Source organism: Gavia stellata, unplaced genomic scaffold (assembly GCF_030936135.1).
Source record: "Gavia stellata isolate bGavSte3 unplaced genomic scaffold, bGavSte3.hap2 HAP2_SCAFFOLD_240, whole genome shotgun sequence".
Taxonomy (NCBI): domain Eukaryota; kingdom Metazoa; phylum Chordata; class Aves; order Gaviiformes; family Gaviidae; genus Gavia; species Gavia stellata.
Genome location: NW_026777326.1, coordinates 37,164 through 55,837, shown reverse-complemented (window position 1 = coordinate 55,837; position 18,674 = coordinate 37,164). Strand labels below are relative to the sequence as shown.

General features: G+C 58.3%; 1 pseudogene; it reads right to left on the bottom strand.

Annotated features, from left to right (window-relative positions):
- Positions 1-220: 220 nt before the first annotated feature.
- LOC132321911 (adenylate cyclase type 10-like) lies at positions 221-17,850 on the bottom strand (annotated as a pseudogene).
- Between the last annotated feature and the right edge of the window lie 824 nt (positions 17,851-18,674).

Here is an 18,674-nt window from a genome sequence, read left to right as displayed (position 1 = left end):
AAACCTTTGGAGATACCTGGCCAAAGTCCCCTCGGCGTCCGGATCTTTTCCCGTCACCCTTGCCTTTTTAAAGAGGTTTCTCCTCCCCTTTAGCTGGGGAAAGGTCGGGAGCAGCAGTGGGTGGCTGACGGTACGTGGGTGGTGAGGAACAAGGGCAACAGAGAGGCCTAGGGTTTTAGAGGGATTCTGGTTTTCATGTGACCCAAAATCAGAAGCGCCTTCAATCATGAGTCTGCACCAGGGCCTGCGAGAGAGCTGTAGCCGTCACTGGGGGAGCAACAGCAGCCCTCAGCAGAAAGGATAAGACAGTGTATCTTTCCGTGCCTCAGAAAGCCAGGCCCGACAACAAAGGTCATAAAAAAGGAGATGTTTAATTAGATAACTTCATTTATACCCTTCTGTTTTCAGTCTATCTGTGGTGGGAGTCTGCTGCCTGACAGGAGTCCGCTGCCCTGTCCGTGTTGGCCTTCATGCGTGCTGCCAGGAGGGAGAACGTCCGTCCGCTGGAAGTGCCCTCCAGGCTGAAGAGGTGCTCCAGTAAGGAAAGGCAGCAGCTCTGCCGCAGCAGCCAGGCTAGCCTCTTCCTCCTGCCACAGAGAGAAACTGCTGGGCCCAGAGGCACGAGCTGTGCAGTGCTAAATCGGACAGCGTGGGGGGAAAGCAGGGTGGCGGACAAGCCAGTTACAGCTCCTCGGAGGAAAGGGAGCTGATGGAGGGAGGGCTGCCGGAGCGGGAGGAGGCAAGCAAAGAAGTGCTGCCGGGGGAAGCTCGAGAGGGCGTCTTGGCACTACAGCACCAGGGGGGCCAAGCAAAGCCGGGAACTGGCAGGAAAAGGGGGATCGCCCTCTGAGCTTCCTCATTCCCACACCTCAGCTCCACCTCCTGCTCTTTCCCCATGTCCTGGTCCTGCCTCCAGACCCCCTGCCCCTTTCCAGCCTCTACTCCCTGTTCACAGCTCCCTGTTCCCAGCCACCACCACTCCCCTGCCGCAGCCAACACGTGCCAGCGGACACATGCCCGGCTGCAAGCTGCTTTTTACCCAAAGGCGTGCTTTGTTCCCTTCACTGCGCAGAGGGGAGGGAGCGTGGGGCTCTGTCGTTCCCTGTTCTAGCCCCACATCGCTCCTTGATGCCTCGGTCCTGCTAAGGCCTGTGCATCAGGTTAGGTGTGGCCTCAAGTCTAGGCAGGTCTGGGCCCGGACACCTGGGACCAGGTAGGAAATGGCTCTTCCTCCTCTGGGTTTCAGCTCTGCTTCTTACCGGGCCTCCTGCGGAAGGGAGGTTGCTCTTCTGGCAATGTAAGCGGCACACTGCAACTTTTCCACCTGAGACTTGACAAAGGCTCCAATGGAGGTCCGGGGGAACGGCCTTTTGAGCAGGCTCAAAGCCTCCCTGATCATTTTCTTTGCCAGCTTCACACGTCCCATATGACAGCAGACCTGCACAGGAAAAGGAATGCATCCCGATACAGGCTAGTTGCCCAAGAGACGGCAGGAATCTGCCAGTGGCTGGAGATGCCAGGGATATCCCCTGCATCTGGGGAAGGCATCCAGCTCCGTCCCCCAGGAGATCCCTCCAGACCTCCCCGTCTCTTTACCTCCCCTTTGAGGCTGAAGAAGGTGGCCTCTTCAAAGCGGGCTATCACATTCGCTTTCTTCTCTATTGAGTCCCTCAGGAGCTCCGCTTCATCCAGCTTCAGGAGGGCCTTTGCGCAAGCACACAGAGAGCAGGTGAGCGTGGGTGCAGAGCCCGTGGCCAGCCTTGTCCTCCCACATTGCCTCTGGCATGTGTCTTAAGAGGGCCTGTTTCTCCCCCGGCGATGCTCGCTCAAACACAGTCACACTGGCTCAGAGCACAGGCACCAGTGATCCTTCAGACCACCTCCCTGCTAATGCCCCTCGTGCTCAGTGCCCTGTGTCTCTTGCCGCGGAAGAGGCAAAATGGAGGAAAAGGTCAGGGTCTGACCCCAGCATTTCCCTTCCAAGGCCCTGCGAAGGCATGCCCTATTGCAACGGGGAAGTTGTCCTGCCCAGAGCCAGGCGAGCGAGAGGACTGCGTGCTCAGTGGGTGCTGGCAAGCAGGGCAACTCACCATGTAGCTGTTGGAGACGTGCAGGTAGGCAGCCGCACACTCCAGAAGGTAGTAAAAGGCTCTGGCAGCATCGCCCATTGCCATGTAGTGGCGAGCCAAAGGCACAAGCACCGATTCCACGATGGCTTTGCATTCACATGAGCTTGCGCCGTTGCGCTTCCCGTCGGTCTTGCTGGGCAGCTCAGTTGTCTGTTCACGCTTTGCCAGGAACCACCCTGCCACACTAGCCAGAGGACAGTTGCCAGGGGAAGAAGAGAGCAAAGCAAACACCTACACTGGTCTTTCTCCCCACAGAGTCAGCATCAGCAGTCCTCTGTTCAAAGCAGATCACGAGGCCACGCGCAGGCGTGACTCATACAGGTGCTTTGTAGGAAGGGAGAAAAAGACAAGCTGGGCTTTCTGTCACCTCCCACAGCCAAACCACCCGAGTCCCTGGGGCGGCTTTTCCCCTGCAGATTTTGCAGCGCTACTCTGTAGGAACTGGAAAGCAAGGGCTGCTCCAGCGCAGTGTGACGATCACTCTGAGCCCACGGCTTTCCTCAAGCACTCTCTCATCTCCATGGCCATCTCCTCCCAGCCTCCACCCCACAGAAAGCCTCCTCCCTAAGCTACAGTCACAACCGGCAGCCAAATCTGTCTCCTCTGGAGACACTGGCTGAGCTCACTGGCTTCAAAACTAATCAAAACCTTGTCTGCTCACCCAAAATCCTCCTCCGTGAAAGCCTGCGGCTGCTGCGGAGCATCTGCAGCATCTGCAAAGAAAACAGGGGGTTAGACACCTCCTCGCGTACCCTGGGTAAGAGCTGCTCTCCCTTTCCCAGCGCGCTTGCAAGGATCCTTGCAAGGGTCCCGACACACTGAGGAAAGTCTGCAGTGGTCGTCCTCACCTCCTGGGCTCATCCCTAGCAGATCTGCTCCCACCCGACCCCCAGCACAAACCCCGGGCCTCCTGGAGGGCCCGGGCTGCAGAGCATGGTGCACAGCATACCCTCAGTGGCGTGGGTCCTATCCTTCATCTGTTCTCCAGCGAGCACCAAGGCCTCCCAGCTGCCTGAGTCGCCCTGGTCAGCAGGGCCCGGACAGCTCCCTCCGTCCTGGGTGCCGGTGACGGCAAAGCGGTGGAAGGCGACAAAGTCCCCTTGGCCGCAGCTCTTGCATTTGTGTGCGTGCTGCTCCAGGAAGGCGGCACACTTGCCGTGCAAGGCGACCCGCTGTCTCTCGGGCCACAGCTCGTAGGCAGCCTCCCGCAGCAGCGGGACACAGAAGGCCAGGACGCCAGACTGCTGCTCCGTGGGCTTCTTGCTCGGAGAGGGCCTCTCCACACCTGCAAGGCAAAGGGCCTTTGCATCAGCCCGAGCTGGGGCCAGGGCTCAGGGCCGTCCCAGCCGGGCCACGAAAGGCATGCCTTGCTGCGCATCCTTGGCAGCGAACCAGCGCTGCTGCACACCGAGCCTGGCAGCACGGGGCGAAAGGGCCTGGCTTGCCTTGCTGACGCTAGCAGAGCCCTGGGGACGCAGTGCTCAGCTGTGCTCCAGGCAGCAGCTGGGGATCTTGCCGCCAGCCCAAGCGAGCCCTGGCCAGCGCTTTCTCCCTGCTCTTGGCAAGGCAGTCCCCAGCCTCCTGAGCTTCCCACCCTGTGCCACAGGGGAATCAAAGCTGAATAAAACCTGTCAAAGGCCCCGGGGCACTCTGGAGGGCACCTTTGATCTGGATGCTGCAGGCTGCTGGGAGAGGAGTTCAGGGGTTCCGCACACCCTCCCATGCCCTCCCATTGCTTTGAGATGGACTTGTAAGATCTTTGAGCAACCCATCCCCAACAGCCATGCCTGCCTGAGCTCCAGCCACCCATCACCAGGGGGGAAGCGCACCATGCCCTGGGGAGCCGGCACACAGCTGGGAGCTCCCTTGTCCACCTTCCTGCTACCACTTACCGTGCTCTGCCTGCAGAGAGGTGGCTGGCCCCTTGCTAGCATCTTGGACATCTTCTGGCACCTCTGTGTTTTTCAGCCACTTAAGGATGTTGTCGCTCACCAGCATGTCCAACAAGTAATTCATCTTGTGCCTGATGCCAGCGGGAAGGATGTGCAACAGCAGCTGGGTGGTAAACACTGGCCCGATGACAGCTGCAAACTTCAAAACCGTCTGCTTCAGCGGCTTTATCCGGTCCAGCTGAGCCAGCACAATCTCTGCCAAAAAGAAGCGACACGTCTCTCTCTTGCCTGTTCCCCATGCTGAGGCTGGAGAGGCTGGAAAGTTTCAACACATGAAACGGGCTAGGCTTTGGCCTCCTCTCCTCGGGACTGCACCTGCTGGGCAATCGCAGCCCAGGGTCGGCCTCTTCAAAATGGCTCCGCTCCTGTTGGAATTGCAGGCCACAAGGCCCGGGGAAAAGCGAGACGCTCAAATAAACGCTCCCCCACCAAGGGTGAGGAGGGCAGGATCCAGCAGGTACATGCATCCCATGATGCAGCCTGCCAGATCTGGAGTAGGGTTTTGCCCAACAGTGCACACAGAGAACAGGGAACTTTCCCCACCTCAGAGGTGGACTCCGAGCTCCCCACAGTGGTTGTCTTAACTTGGCCAGATAATACTATTCCTTTCTTTTGGTTTTCTTCCCTTTTTTTTTTTTGACAAAACAACTTAATAGCAGGATACTTTGGCTTGACATTTCCTCCAGGTTCATACAAATGGCTACAGCTAGAGAGCAGGGACGTGCCTTGCCAGTTCCCCCATCCAGCTCCCCTGGCTACAGGGGGGATTTCCGTGCCAATCCACAGAGAAAAAAAACGGATTTGCTTTGGACTAAGAGCCTTGAGAGCAGCGTTAGGTAGGGAACTTAAAAAGAGAGTAGCAAGGTAGAAGCCGTGTTCAAAGTTGAGTCAGAGGCAAGTCAAAGATTTTTTCCCAGCCAAGAGTTTGTTTCTGTGAGAAAAGGGAGTCATTTTGGTGTTGCACCAATAACCTTTTCGCTCCTACCTGCTGCTGGAAAGCAGCCAGCAGGCTCACAGCTGGTCCACGCCCAGGAGGGGAAAACGGCTGCCCACAACCCCAGGCCTATTTCTGGTCGGACCAGAGCCACCTTCCCAGCAGAGCCCCCAAGCTGAGAGGGTGACTCTGCAGCACACAGATGCCCAGCCTCCCTCTAGCTGATGCCCCAGGAAGGGGCCCCAGCACAGCCACAAGCCGGCAGAGCGGCACACGGCCCCTCACCTTTCAAGGTGGTGGGCAGCACGGTGTTCTCCAGGTTCACGTCCGGTCTGATGATGCAGACCCTGCCATCATTCCCTGCGCTGGAGCTCGAGGTTGCTGCGAGGGATGAAGCCTCGAGTGCAGAAGCTGGGTGGAGCAAGAGAGCACAAATAAGGCAATTTGACAAGTGACTTACAGCTTGCAAACATTTCAAAATTCACCTGAGACGGGACAAGTCCCACCTTACGTGGTCCAGTGCCGGCGTGCTGACCTGCCTGCGCTGAATGTGCTCATTAAGCAGAGCAAAGCAGTTTCCACTGCACGCGGTTCTTTGCATAGCCCTCCCAAAGATGTTCTGCCTTCAGACCAGCCTTCCCAAACAGTGCCTCGGTCAAAGCTTCCAGACTTCCCAGGGGGCGACTGACAGCCCCGGGACAGAAAGCAGCAGCATTGCTGCCTTCAACAGCGCTACCTCCACAGCCAGGGAAATTGCCAGTGATAATGCAAAATGTAGCGTCAGTCCTGGCTCTTCCCACGGCCACGGCACTCTGGCTGGCATTGCTCTCTCGGTGCCATTACCACCATTTTCTTCCATTACCTAACTCGCTAGCCCCTGCTTTGGCTGTCCCAACAGCAAGGCACGCAGGAGCCCACACCTCCGCCAGACCAAGTTCTGCACTGCTGCAAGATCTGACTCTGCCCACATCCATGGGGGACCAATGGGGCAAGACTGTGCTGCGGAGAATGTGCCCCAACAACTCACGACTCAGCAGCAAAGGTGCTTACTGATCAGGCTCTCCCAGTTGTCCTCTGCTTTTTCACCCTGCCTCTGGGTGCGGAACAAGAGCATGTCGTTGCAACGAAGGCAGCGCAGCTGCTCCTCACAGTAATATGGGATCCCCGAGCTTCTGTGCATCAGGAACCTGGACAGGAGCAGACCCAGCAGTGAGCAGCACAAGGAAAGTAAGGTGAAACACAGTTCAGGTGGGCGGTGAGTCACTCGAGCATGCCAAAGTAGCCAGCATCTTCGTCACAGCTACAGCTCTCTTTGGAAAGAGACAGTCCTCCCGCTGGCTTGGGCTTTTGGGCCCCCCTGAACCTCCAGCCTTCGCTGAAGTCCATGGGAAAAGAATTGCGGACAACGCTCCAAGCACAGAGCAGCGAGCCCTGCCTTTCCTCTCTTCAGGAGCCTAGATCCTCTCTGGCAGCAGGATGGACCTCTGCCGCACGGAATCTCCCCCACAGCCTGGCCACCTAGACCAAGGCCTTTTCACACCCCAGCCACGCTGCGGCTCGGGACTCTTCCTCCCTTTCTCCCTGTGCAACAGAGAAGGGCTGAGACCTCCCACGCTCTGTGTCTAGGGAGTTGTCCCCTCTCAGCTCACACCTGCCAGGGAGAGGCATAACAAGCAACCCATGCCTGGTACTCCCTAGAGCTGGCGATGCTTCTAGCAGCTCTGTGCTCCCTTTCCTGGGGGATTGATTCCCTTCCATGGTCTGCGTAAGTTCAAGCCCTCAGGAAGAGCTCCCCTGCCTCCAACTTACCTCGCTAGATCCCTGGAGATGCTGACCGCTCCAAGCTCCTGGCAGACTTTCTGCACCACAGCTGACGGTTTCAGCTCGTCCAGATGAACACAGGTGACTTTCTGGGACGTTGTGTTGTCTGCTGCGGCTTTGCGAAAGCTCTCTGTTCTCGCGTAGCCCGGAGCTAAGCTCACCACCATGAAGAGGGAGACAGTTGGGAGCACGGCTGACATGATACTCCAGGAGGCAGGGTCGATGAAATGGGCATTGTCGATGACAAATATGCCAAATTCTCCTCCAATGGCCTGGAAAAAGCAGGTTGTTCTGAGGGGAATCCGGTGCATTCTCAAGTGTCTTCCAGGGGAGGAGATACAGCCTCTGTCTCTTGAGAGGATGCTCTGAAGTCTCTCCCCAAGCACTTCCCTGCTCAGAAGCTGACTGACTCTTCATTTCTTTGAGATTTTAAGGTCACACCTAACATCACTTGCCCTGCAGAAGGAGGGAGCTTGGGCAAGGGAATGCAGAAGTTACTGTTCCTCCTCCAGGGCACGCTTTACGGGAGGGAAGTTATTGGGTGTGTTTGTGGGGCTGCGGGGAGGAGGTGGGGGGTGGGGGGTTTCTCAGGCCCTGAACGGTGATGACCCAGATGTGTGGTCCTCCCAAATGTTCTCACTGCTGTGGTGCAGAGCCCGCAGCCGGCAGGGTTGTTTTCCTTCTCCGACCCAGGAGGAAGGAAGGAGAAATGCTCACCTTCTCTAGCACTTTCGCCCAAGTCGAGCGCAGTTCCATTTGTCTTTGAGTTTCACGCATCTCGCGAGCCTTGTCCGAAACGGGAAACTGGCCAAAGAAGCAGAGTCAGGGAGAACCATCGCTCCAGCGCTAGGCACACCCGGCCACCAAGCAAGACGGCAGAGCAAACCGCCTCTGCTGGCCTCAGCACCTTACTTCTCCCCAGCACAGGCGCAGGGAGCCACAGTGGGGACTTCACCCGGAGCCTAAAGCAGAGGCCCTCTGCTGAGGGTCTCTGGCAGAGCTGGCGCTTGGGAGTGGGCTGAAGAGCTGGTGCTCTGGCTGTGGGAATCTTGGGCTGGCTGGAGCAGACCATTCACACAGCGGCAACCTCAGCACGAGGTCAGCACCAGCCTCTCTCCAATGCCACTTCCAGGGTGCTGAACAAGGCACCGGGCACTGACGGATGTGTGAACTCACCACAGCCCCCTGCCCCGGAAAGGGAAACGTGTGCTATGACCCCTGTGATTCCCACCCCTGAGCTAAGGCACTCCCAGCAGCGTGCCCACCCAACGTCAGACCCAGAAAAGCTCACGAGAAGGCCTTCTCCAGGGCCAGAGAGGCTTCTCGCTCTCACCTTGACAAGGAAAATGTCATTGAGGAGGCAGTAGCTGCTCTCTTCGATTGTCCCTCGGAGCTTTGTCCGCAGCATGTCCTGCCTGGCACTGCACGATTCACAGTCCTCGAGGCCCAGGGCCCTGGCCATCAGCATACGGAGGGCAGAGAAGAACTGCCTCTCGTTGACCTCCAGCAGTTCCATGGTAACTACCCTGCCGTGCAAAGGCAAAAGGGACTGAGATCCCCAACAGCCCAAGCCTTCTAAGACAAAAGGGGTGGGGATGCCCTTGGAGCGGGGGGGCCGCCCATCAGCCACCCATCTCAAAGTGCTTCCCAGAGAAGGCCAAGCTTTTCACTCCTCGTACGAGAAAGGGCACAGAGGGGTAGTTGCTGCCAAGGCACTGGGACAGCCCGCTCCGGACCCTGTGTCTCCGCAGCGCCGGCCCCACGCGTCTCGCTACGTGCCCTCTGCAGAGGAACTCACGGGGCTAAGAGGCAAGGATGGAGCAAGCGGCGAGTTTGCCTTTGGGCTCCAGGCCTTAGCAGCCTGCCTCCCAGACCACAGGAAGGCTTTTCTGCCCCAGTGCTCCTTCTGGGAAAGAGGCAGAGGGCAAGCAGGGCTTCTGAGAGAGGCCACCCTGCTGTCTGTTGGGTCTGGTGTCAGAGGCAAAGCATTGAGCTTGGGCTTTTTCCTTCTACCCGTGCCTGGCCCAGAGGTGAAGGAGGAAAGACCATGGCTCAAGAAGCCACCTCCAACTCCCCGAAGAGGCAGAGGCGGGAGCAGAGCATGCAGGAGCTCCTGGGGAGTGTCTCCAGGAGGCTTTTTCGGAAGGCTGCAGTCCAAGGGCCAGGTGCACTGGCAGAGGGGCTGGAGTGTTCCACAGCTGTCAGGGGACGGGCAGGGGCGGTGTCCCAAAGCTACGGGTCAAAAACCTGTACCTGTGGCCAGCAGACTGGCCTAAATAGGCCAGCTCAGCAAGTAAGTGGCTCTTTCTGGAGCCCCTCGTGCCCTCAAATGCCAGGATGCGGCTTTGTCCTAAATCCTCATAGGCTTTCAAGCAGCTGACAAAGAGGTCAACCTCCTTCTCCCGACCTGTGAAGACGAACAAGAAAGCAAGCTGCTGGGGCGTGCTGAAAAGCAAAGAGCCATCCCTTTCGCTGGCATCCCTCCCCGCCACCAAATCTGCCAGCCTGCCTACACCCAGGCCTCCTGCCTGCCCTCTCATCCCAGCTCTTGCACCTCTGCCTTCCTCAGAGCGGTAGCGGACCCACCTGCCCGCCTGCCCCACAGCGCAGCTCCCATGCCCTCTTCCCTGTCCCGTCCCCCTCCCTTCCCCTCCCACAGGCACAGAGATTCAGCCGGCTCCATGCAACTCCCCACAGCGATCCAGCACAAGACTGCAAGGGACGGTTTGAGTCGCTGCAGGCAGCTATGGCCCAAAGAGCCTCAAAGCATCTCCTCACTGTACCATGAGCCACAGAGCACTTCCCAGCAGCTAAGGCGGCATCTTCAGGCCTGTACTGGTTTTGGCTGGGCTAGAGTTAATTTCCTTCAGCAATCGTTCATATGGTGCTATCTTTGGGATTTGTGACCAAACATCGGTGCTGATAGCACAATGATGTTTTAGGTACTGCTGAAGAGTGCCTGCACAGCGTCAAGGCCTTTTCCATTTCTCACGCCGCCCTGCCAGCGAGCAGGCTGGGGGTGCACAAGAAATTGGGAGGGAGCAGAGCCGCAACAGCTGACCCCACTGCCCAAAGGCCTATTCCATACCCTATCAGGCTGTGTTCAGCAAGAAAAGCTGGGGGAAAGAAGGAGGAAGGGGGGATGTCTGGAGTGATGGCGTTTGTCTTCCCAAGTCACCGCTACAGGAGATGAAGCCCTGCTTTCCTGGAAACAGCTAGACACCTGCCTGCCCATGGGAATGCCTGATTTTGCCTCGTGCACGTGCGCAGCTTTCGCTTTACCTATTAAGCTGGGTGGACCTCAGCCCACCAGTGTTCTCACTTTTGCCCTTCCGATTCTCTTCCCCATCCCACTGTGGGCAGCGAGCGTCTCTGTGGGGCTGAGCTGCCTACCAAGGTTAACCCATGACAGGGCCCAAAACATCCGGCAAGACACGGAGTGATTAAAGGCATCCCGTGGGTCCTGACATTTCCATGTCTACACCCAGATGCTGCCAAGGAAGGAACTCTGAGGAGTACAAGGGGGAGAGCCCACCACCAAAACTCTCCGTCAGTCTGGCAGAAGGAAGTCTCTTTCCTGATCCCAAAGACAGGGATCAGTTTAGCCCCCCGGCTGTGAGCAGCTCCATAGTTGAAAGGAACCTTCGTACCAGTTCTGGAGCATGGCAGGGAGCACCAGGCACCTCACCCTGCCCTCCAGCCCAAAGATATCAACCAAGTAGGGACCAAGACAGGCGGCACTTCCTCAGGGCCGCTGCAAGCCACACTATCCCTGGCAAAAGCTTCTCCCTTCCAGCGTGGCACTAGAAGTTACCAAGGGAAAGAAACCGGGGTTCAGAAGAGCAAGGCGTTCTCCACCTACCCAGCAAGGGGACGGACTCTGACTTCTTCTTCGTAAGACCCATGCCAAATACGCTAGAAGCAGGGGAAAAGAAAACACAAGCCAATTAGCTGGTGAGAAGCGAGGGGACGCAGAGAAGCAGCCTGGCTTGTGGGGGGGGCAGGGTGTGCTCCTCGGGTAGCTGCTTTTGTTTCGAGCAGCGTGTTAGCCCCTGCACGCTCCCCCAGACAAAGTTCAAGCTGACATGCTAGGACAGCTCTGAGCATAAAAATAGCCCAACGGCCACATCGGGACAGGAGGACCTATCAAGCGTCCACCACCAGAGGCCAAACCCAGAGCAACTGGAGACATGTGAAAGAAGCCAGGGTGTGCTGCTGGCTAGCAGACAGCTTTCCCACATTGGCCAAAAAACCCAAGTGTCTTGGAAAGGAGGACTTGTGTCACTGAACGGGTTGGGATGCCAAGCACCTGGCATCTTTGGCTCAAGTCTTCCTGCAGTTTCAAAGAGACGGCAACGTTAACCTTCAAACCGTCATCCAAAGAGAAGGTCAAACCCTGGCCCAGAGGAAGAGCTGAGATTTCAGCAGGAAGACATGAGGAAGAGTGTCCCAATGGCCCACGGTTACCCATGGGAACCAGATTGGCCCAAAGCTTCCTGCTCAGAAGCAAGTGGGACAAAAACCTCCTTGGGTCAGCATTACCAGGGCACGCAGTAGAGCAAGCACAGCACGGAAAGCACAGTCAAAAGCCATTCGGACAGAGCCTGCAAGGCCAGGTTGTGTCTACCAAGGCAGATACACCTTCCCCATCCCTGTGGCTTCACTCCCGCTCTCTCAGCAGCGGGACACGGCAGGGGAGAGAGGCAAAGAGCCTCCCACGCCAGGGCTTCTGACCGTCTCAGCCACAGGGAAGGGAGACCAGCTTGGTCTCTCTCTGCAGAACTCCTCTTTGCTGGCCAAGGCCGCAAGTGGCCAAGTGCCACCCTCCCCTCAGCCAGCCCTCTCAGAGGACACTCACCTAATGGTGATCCCCACAAATTGATAGACAGTGCCAGGGTGGCTAAGGCCTTTCATCTTTCTCTCTGGCAGGTCCTCGAAGCAGTAAGGGGGCAGTTGAGAGGCGGCGCAGGTTTCTGCATCACAGGACACCAGCCCAGAGTAGTGCACCATCATCCGGGCTGCCAAATTCACCTTCTGGCCAACGACTGCCAGAGAGAGAGAGAGAGCACGGTTGACGTACCTGTGCCACCAGCCCCGCCGTGCCCTTCCAGGCCAATGGCTGCCTCACCTCCGGCACGGGCCAAGCCCACAGTGGGCTCAGCAGAACCCAGGAGACCAACCGGCCAGAGCCCATTCTCCCACCCCGGACCAGGACTGGCTGCTGGGCAAGCCCTCTCCCAGCCCGCCTTCCTCTTCCAGACTGCTGTGCTTAAGCAGGCCCACGCCAGGCTCCTGCGCCTCAGACACACGCCTCGTACCTGTGTATTCATGCCTTACAGGGTGGCCAATTACTCCGCAGAACACCGTCCCGCTGGTAACTGCAACAGACACTGCCCTGGCACACAGGGAAACAGGGCGGCTTCAGCAGCGCCCCAGACGCAGTGCTGCCCGCCCGGCTTCATCCCTTTCCGCACCTCCCCTCGGCGCTAGCCTGGGCCACCGGCCGTCCTGCCCTGCCAGCGCGGGTCTCAGGGACGTGGAAAGCTCAGGGGCGCAACACACCCAGGTTGCAAGGGGCAGGGGACAGGGGTAGAGTGCACACACTCACTCTTTTTCCCCGAGCATCGTGGAGCACAAGTTGAAGATCTGAATAGCACTCTGCAAGGCGTGAAGGCTCTCGTAGGGTAGCTTTTCTCCAGTGAGTCCAAACACACAGACGAAGGTGCAGCCCTGCCAAGGACAGACACAGCACGTCTTGCTACAACGCCTAAGAGGGAGTCTCTCCCTCTTGCTCACTGCCCACCCCCTCGGCGTGGGGGGAGGCCATTCCTCCCCCACACTCACTTTATCAAAGAGGAGGACTTTGTTCAGCTCGCCCTTGTGAGGAGAGAGGATTTCTAGCATCATCCTGCTGGCATTGTGGAGGATCGCGCAGAGATCCCCTGTGCCGATATCTGCAGCCAGCCGCAGGTTGACGAAGAGGCACGTGACGGGCCGTAGCTCAGAGAAGAGGTCCAGCGGCACTCTGTCATCAAGCTGGAAGACAAGGGCACGACGGCTTCACCAGCCTGCTCTCCCAGGGGCTTACTGCCCACACCAGATACCGAGGGAGAGCAGGCGTACTGGCCACAGCAGGGACTACTGGAGGAAGGGATAAATCCTCCTCTCAGTGCAAATGGCAAGCAGGCTGCCCAGCCTGCGTCAGGCACACACCGAATCATAACACAAATGACGAAGGAGGGAAAGGTGCTCCAGAAACACCCCATCTTGGGACAGGTATGGAAATGAGGGGCGGCCCTCAGGGATGCTCTAGGCACTTCCGGGGAAGCTCCCCTTTATCCCACCGTCACGTCCGCAGCACATCCAGAACCATACCCACGGAAAAGACAGAGAGACAGAAGTCCACCTCCCACCACCCGTGTCTCTCTGAGGACAACGCGCACAGTGGTGCAGCACTGGTGCCCCTTGGCTCAGTTTCCCCGCATTGTCGTCTCAGGGTGCATTTTCATTTGTTGGTCTGTTCTCGTGAGAACTCCACCTCTGCAACGCACCGCTTCTTTGCCCTCCACCAATGCAGCCCCCAGCAGCGGCGGCCTGGCCATACCTTCCTGAGAGCAGCTGCTGGTATGTACTTCCTAAGCACCTCCTCATCCTTGGGCAAGAGAAGAGCAGGCCTCATGGCACCTGAGGAGAGAAAATGCGGGTGGTTGCTGGGAGGATGGGACTACGAGGTGTTGGAAAGCAGGAGCTGGCACTGGAAACAGGAGAGAGAGAGTCTTTTGCGTTTGCTCATGTTACCACCTCCAGATGCTCAGGGCAGAGCTGTCCCCTGGAAGGAGGAGGAAGCAGCAGCAGCAGCGACTGCCCCAGCTGATGTGCAGGAGGTGCAAAAGCGTGAGCGCTAACTGAAAGGGGTTAGAGGACGGAGGTGGTTCCTCTCTGGCCCCTGAAGCAGCCAGGCCCCACCTTTCTGGGTAATCACAGAACAAGGTGAAGTTGGCACTCACCTTCCCCTTCCCAGCGGTGGCTCGCTGGGTGTTGTACAAGCTTGCGTAAAGCCTCTTGGCATTCTGACCAGGACATCTGATCCATGCCTGTAAGCTGAAGACACACGGAATGAAAGCACTGCCACTGGCCTCCCCAGGAGTCCCAGGGGACAGAGCCTGCCCTCCACCGTCACTGCCCAGAAAAGGGGAGAACAAGCCCACCCGGCTGGACGGGGCAGAAGTGCTTCCTCAGAAGCACCGCAGCTGGGCAGGCATCATCATCTAAGCATCCCCCAGCTGTCAACAACAGCTCCATGACCCACAGAGGACATTGGCTGGGGGGGCCAAACCCCTTCCAGCGCCTCCCGACCCCTCAGACCAGGCAAGCCCAGCCCACAGTTACCCCTGAGATGGAAGGGCGAGAGCTTCAGCTGTCTGCCCGCTTTCGCAGCTACAACTCTCTCCACAAGCAGCTCCTCAGCCTTCTGACACCTGCCTCCCTCATGTCCAGGCCCAGGTCCCCAGAAAGGCTCTAGAGGCCGCCTCATCCACCTACCTTCACAGGGCTTTGGCCTGCAAGAGGCTCGGTCCTGACCCGGTGCTGCTCACAGAGCTCCCAGGAGGTGGCTGAGAGGATAACTTCACCTGCATTCGCAAGCTCTTCAGCCTCACAAACTTCATCCAGGGCCCGGCCACAGATACAGAAGTACTGCCGCCTCCTGTCTCCGACAATCAGGAGGCTCATGGGCCCTGCAGAGATCCCTGGTGAGAGAGAGAGGGAGAAGCAGAGCTGACACAGGGAACATTTTGAGCTCTACAGCCCCCAGCATCTCAGCTCTTCAGAAGCTATTCTGAAGCCCAGCGGGGAGACGGGCATTCTGGAGGGGGAGGGCATCCTCCATCCCACTCGGGGGGATACTGGCACAGGTCCCTGAAACGGGTGTCTAGAATAGACAAACAAAGCCTACAGTGACCCTGTGTTGAGAGTGCCGGGCGTCTTACCCAGCTGCCTGCCCCAGAAGCCCAGCAAACCAGCGGGCTTGATCACCGCCTGCTCCCTTTACATGCAGGCAGGCTGTAGCTGTCTGCTTGAGAAAGCACAGCAGCCTGCCAAAGCCCTTCTCGCAGCCGTAAGCAAAGCAGTTCCCCTTTGCTCTTTGTGCAAGGCAGGGGAAAGGATGCAAAGCTGCCCCCACCTGGAAAAATGCAAGGATAACTACCTCCCGCAGACATCTGTGCTAAAGCAGACATTCAAAGACCCTAATACTTGAGCGGAGACCCGCTCTGCCTTTAAGCTTCCTCTGCATCTGCAAACGCACGCAAACCCAGCAGTCCTGGTCTCCCATCCCCGCTACGACTACAGCGGGCCCCTTCAACGCTCGCAGGAGATGCTTTCCTTTGCACTAGCCCCAGTAGGGATCCCCGCATTCCCTGCCGGTGAGAAGCACCCTGTGGCACGGGAGAGTGCCACGGATCTGCGCCAGGCACAGCGCCCGTACCCATCTTCAGTTCGATCTTCTGACCCACGTGCGTGTCACGACTCCCATACTTCTTCTGGATCTGCCAGCTACATTGCAGCACCAGGCTGATGGTCTTAGCCAGCTCCTGGGATGGTGTTCTCCACAGCACCAGCACAGCATCCCCTGGGGAAAGCGAGGGGAAGGTAAAGGCTCTGCTGAGACCTGACACTCCGTGACCTACGCTCCGTGGCACAGACAGCAGAAATGGGCCAACGTGCTGAGGAAGACGGGCTCGTGGGAGGGCATCGTCTGGGAGGACGACACCCTGGGCACCACGACAGCTCTCCTCTCCCGGGCCGGCCAGAGCAGCAGCCAGCAGGCAGCGGTGACACCCCCTGCCTCGAGCGCTCCTCTGCAGCTGCAGCACACCAGGGACTCCTCCTCCCCTCGCAGCCTGGCAGCCCGAGCTCCGCCATCACCAGGGACTCCCTGCCCCTCACCACCACCCCGACAGACACCTTTGGCTGCGCTTCCTAGGGGGTCTCGTCCTCTCAGTGCTTGCTTGCCCCCACCCCCAGCCCAGGGCCCTACCAGCGGGGGCAGAGCGAGGGAAGCCACAGCCCTTGCCAAAGCCAAACCTCAGGCAGGCCTGGGGGGAATGAGAAAGGGCACTGCAGGGAGGGGGGGTGCGTGCATGGCGAGAAAGCTGGCTCAAGGTGCTGCACAGAGCCTCTTGAGAAGGAGAGCAGAGCAAATGGCTGCCACAACAGGTAAATGCTGCAGATGAGCACATGTGGGCATTGTCGTCCTAAGTACGTACCAGCAAACTTCAAGATGTCTCCTCCAAAAATCAGCAACTCTGCGGACAGAGGGAAGGGAAGGAAAGGAAGAGTCATGTGGACACCTTCTTCCAAAAGCCACAGAGCAAAGCCCCTCTGCCCAGAGAGGAGCACCCGGGAGAGGGTGCACCGTGGGGCACAGCTCAGGAAAGCACCACTCCGGCCTGTCTCCCAGGCTCACAGTGGCCACAGCTCTGGCACCTGCACAGCAGGCAGGGAAGCAGGGCCTCGAGATGCCACCAGAGCTCGGGAAGGTGGAGGCTGGAAGGGTCCAGCTGGTCCAACCCCGCTGCTCAAGCAGGGCTGAACAGAGCCAGCTGCCCAGGACGGTGGCTAGATCGTTTTTGACTAGCTCTAAGGAAGGAGACTCCACAACCTCCCTGGGCAACCTGTGCCAGGGCTCAGTCACCCTCACAGTCAAAAAGTGTTTCCTGACGTACAGAAGGAACCTGCTGCGTTTCAGTGCGTGCCCATGGCGTGGCCTCTGGTCCTGACGCTGGGCACCACTGGAAAGAGCCTGGCTCTGTCCTCTTTGCACCCTCCCTTCAGCTTTTAGACACAGCACTAAGATCCCCGCTGAGCTAAACAGGCCCAGCTCTCTCAGCCTTTCCTCACAGGAGAGATGCTCCAGACCCTTCATCATCTTTGAGAACTCGCTTGCTTTGGTCTACAAGTGCTGCCAAAGCAGTGGCCACAATGTGGTCACAGTAGCTCGCAAGGGGCAAGATGTCCCCTGTGAAAAGGGGCACATGAGGGTGTCTCTCACACACACACACACACACACACTCGGCCGTGGGGAGCAGAAAGGACCTTGCGCTGGTCCTGACTCAGCAGGAGACCCTGGCTGCTCTCGCTGTTCCTCCGGGCCACAGAAAGCCCCAGCCCTTCCTAGGAGGCAGGACCAGGCTGCCCAGCACCTCTGCCTCCACCCTCCATGAGCAGCCTCACGGCCTGATGCCAGACAGTCCTGCAGCATGGCTCTTACCCTCCAAAATGTCACACAGGTAGGAATTGAGGGTTTGCACCAGCTCATCAGTGCCTCTGTCTGTGCCGCTCCTCTGGATTAATGTCTCTGTCAAAGCAGTGAAGCCTGTAACAGGGACACCCAGAAATCAGGAAATGCCCATGTGGGCCAAAGGACCTGGCAGCCAGTTCCACGCTGCCCGGCCCAAGAGCTTGTAGGTCACGCCTCCCCATGCCCCGGCTCAGTGCTGGTGGCAGCAGTGGTTGACCGCCCAAGACAAGCCATCCCGCTCCCTTTGGGCATCCCAGCGGAAGACCTCAGCAGTGACAAGGTGGTCACTCTGTCTGAGGGGCAGGGGCAGGGCTCCAAAGGGCCTGGGGTGGCCCAGAACAGCTCCTGTCCGTGGTTGCTCCTCCCTGCTCACCCCACCTGACAGATCTGCAAAGAGCAGCACTCCGTCGAAAGTCTGCGTGGTAACAGCACTCTTGGGGTAGTCCTCAGCAAGCAGTCTGGGAACGAAAGCTGCTGCTTTCTCCAGGTCGGAGTGGTGATGTTTCCTCTCCCAGGCAGAGGCCATCGTCAGCGCCCTGTGGCACACGGGCTACCTCAGGAGAAGACGGCCGTGCCCAGCTGGGAGGAGGACGAGGCCCTCGCCGCACAGTGCGAGTGGCACAGTGACCCCGGGGCCTCTGTGCGGGATGACTGGCCCTCTGCCCTCACGGGTGAGGTCACAATCACCTGGCAGTGACCTCCTCTGTAGGTCATCGCTTACCCCTCGGCTCTCCTCAAGCGACACAATCAGCTAATAGTGACATCCTCCGTATGTCATCGCCTGCTGCGCAGCTGCCGCCGTGACCCAGGCTCCCTCCTTGACGCTGAGCCACTGACTGAGAGGCGGCCAGCACCACCCCGCTTCTTTGAGGACAGTGCCGAGGGGAGGCTTGTGCGGCGACCTGTCCCCGAATTTGCAGCTGCTTCCCCAGTTCCCAAGGACCAGCTGCCTCCGGCACACACAGCTGTCTGCTAGCACTGGTCCTTCCTTCCCCCTGCAGCTGCGCAGCCTGTCGCCATCTTCCCGGCAGGCTCACTCCTTTTTTGCTGCCTTGCTCCCTGCCCAAGCCCCCAGCTGCCCCAGCTCAGGCAGGGGAGCCCTCCAGCTCTGCCATCCCTCCATCCGCACAGGGCCTGTGACGGACGCTGGCCTGCCTCTGGCAGAGACAGCAGCTCCTGAGCCGCCCCGTGAGCAGCCCTCCTCCACCGGGCTCACACAGAATACATAATTCAATTTTTCATTAATCGCTCTCTTCATCCTACCATTCTCTCAGTAGCCAGACTTAAAATAATCAATTATCTTTTCTATTAATATCTAGTGATTGGCATTCTTGATATTCGAATCCAGATGGGAAAGGCAGGGGGATTTCCAAGCAGCATCACTGGTGCATATCAGCTCACACTGTCACGGGACTCAAAGAGAACTCCTCTATTCAATTCTTCATTGTTCCATCTCGTTAGGATTAGTTCCTTAATACGGAACAGTGACTACCTGGTGAGGTCCCTACGGTCATTGTTTCAAACTTAACAATCCTAAC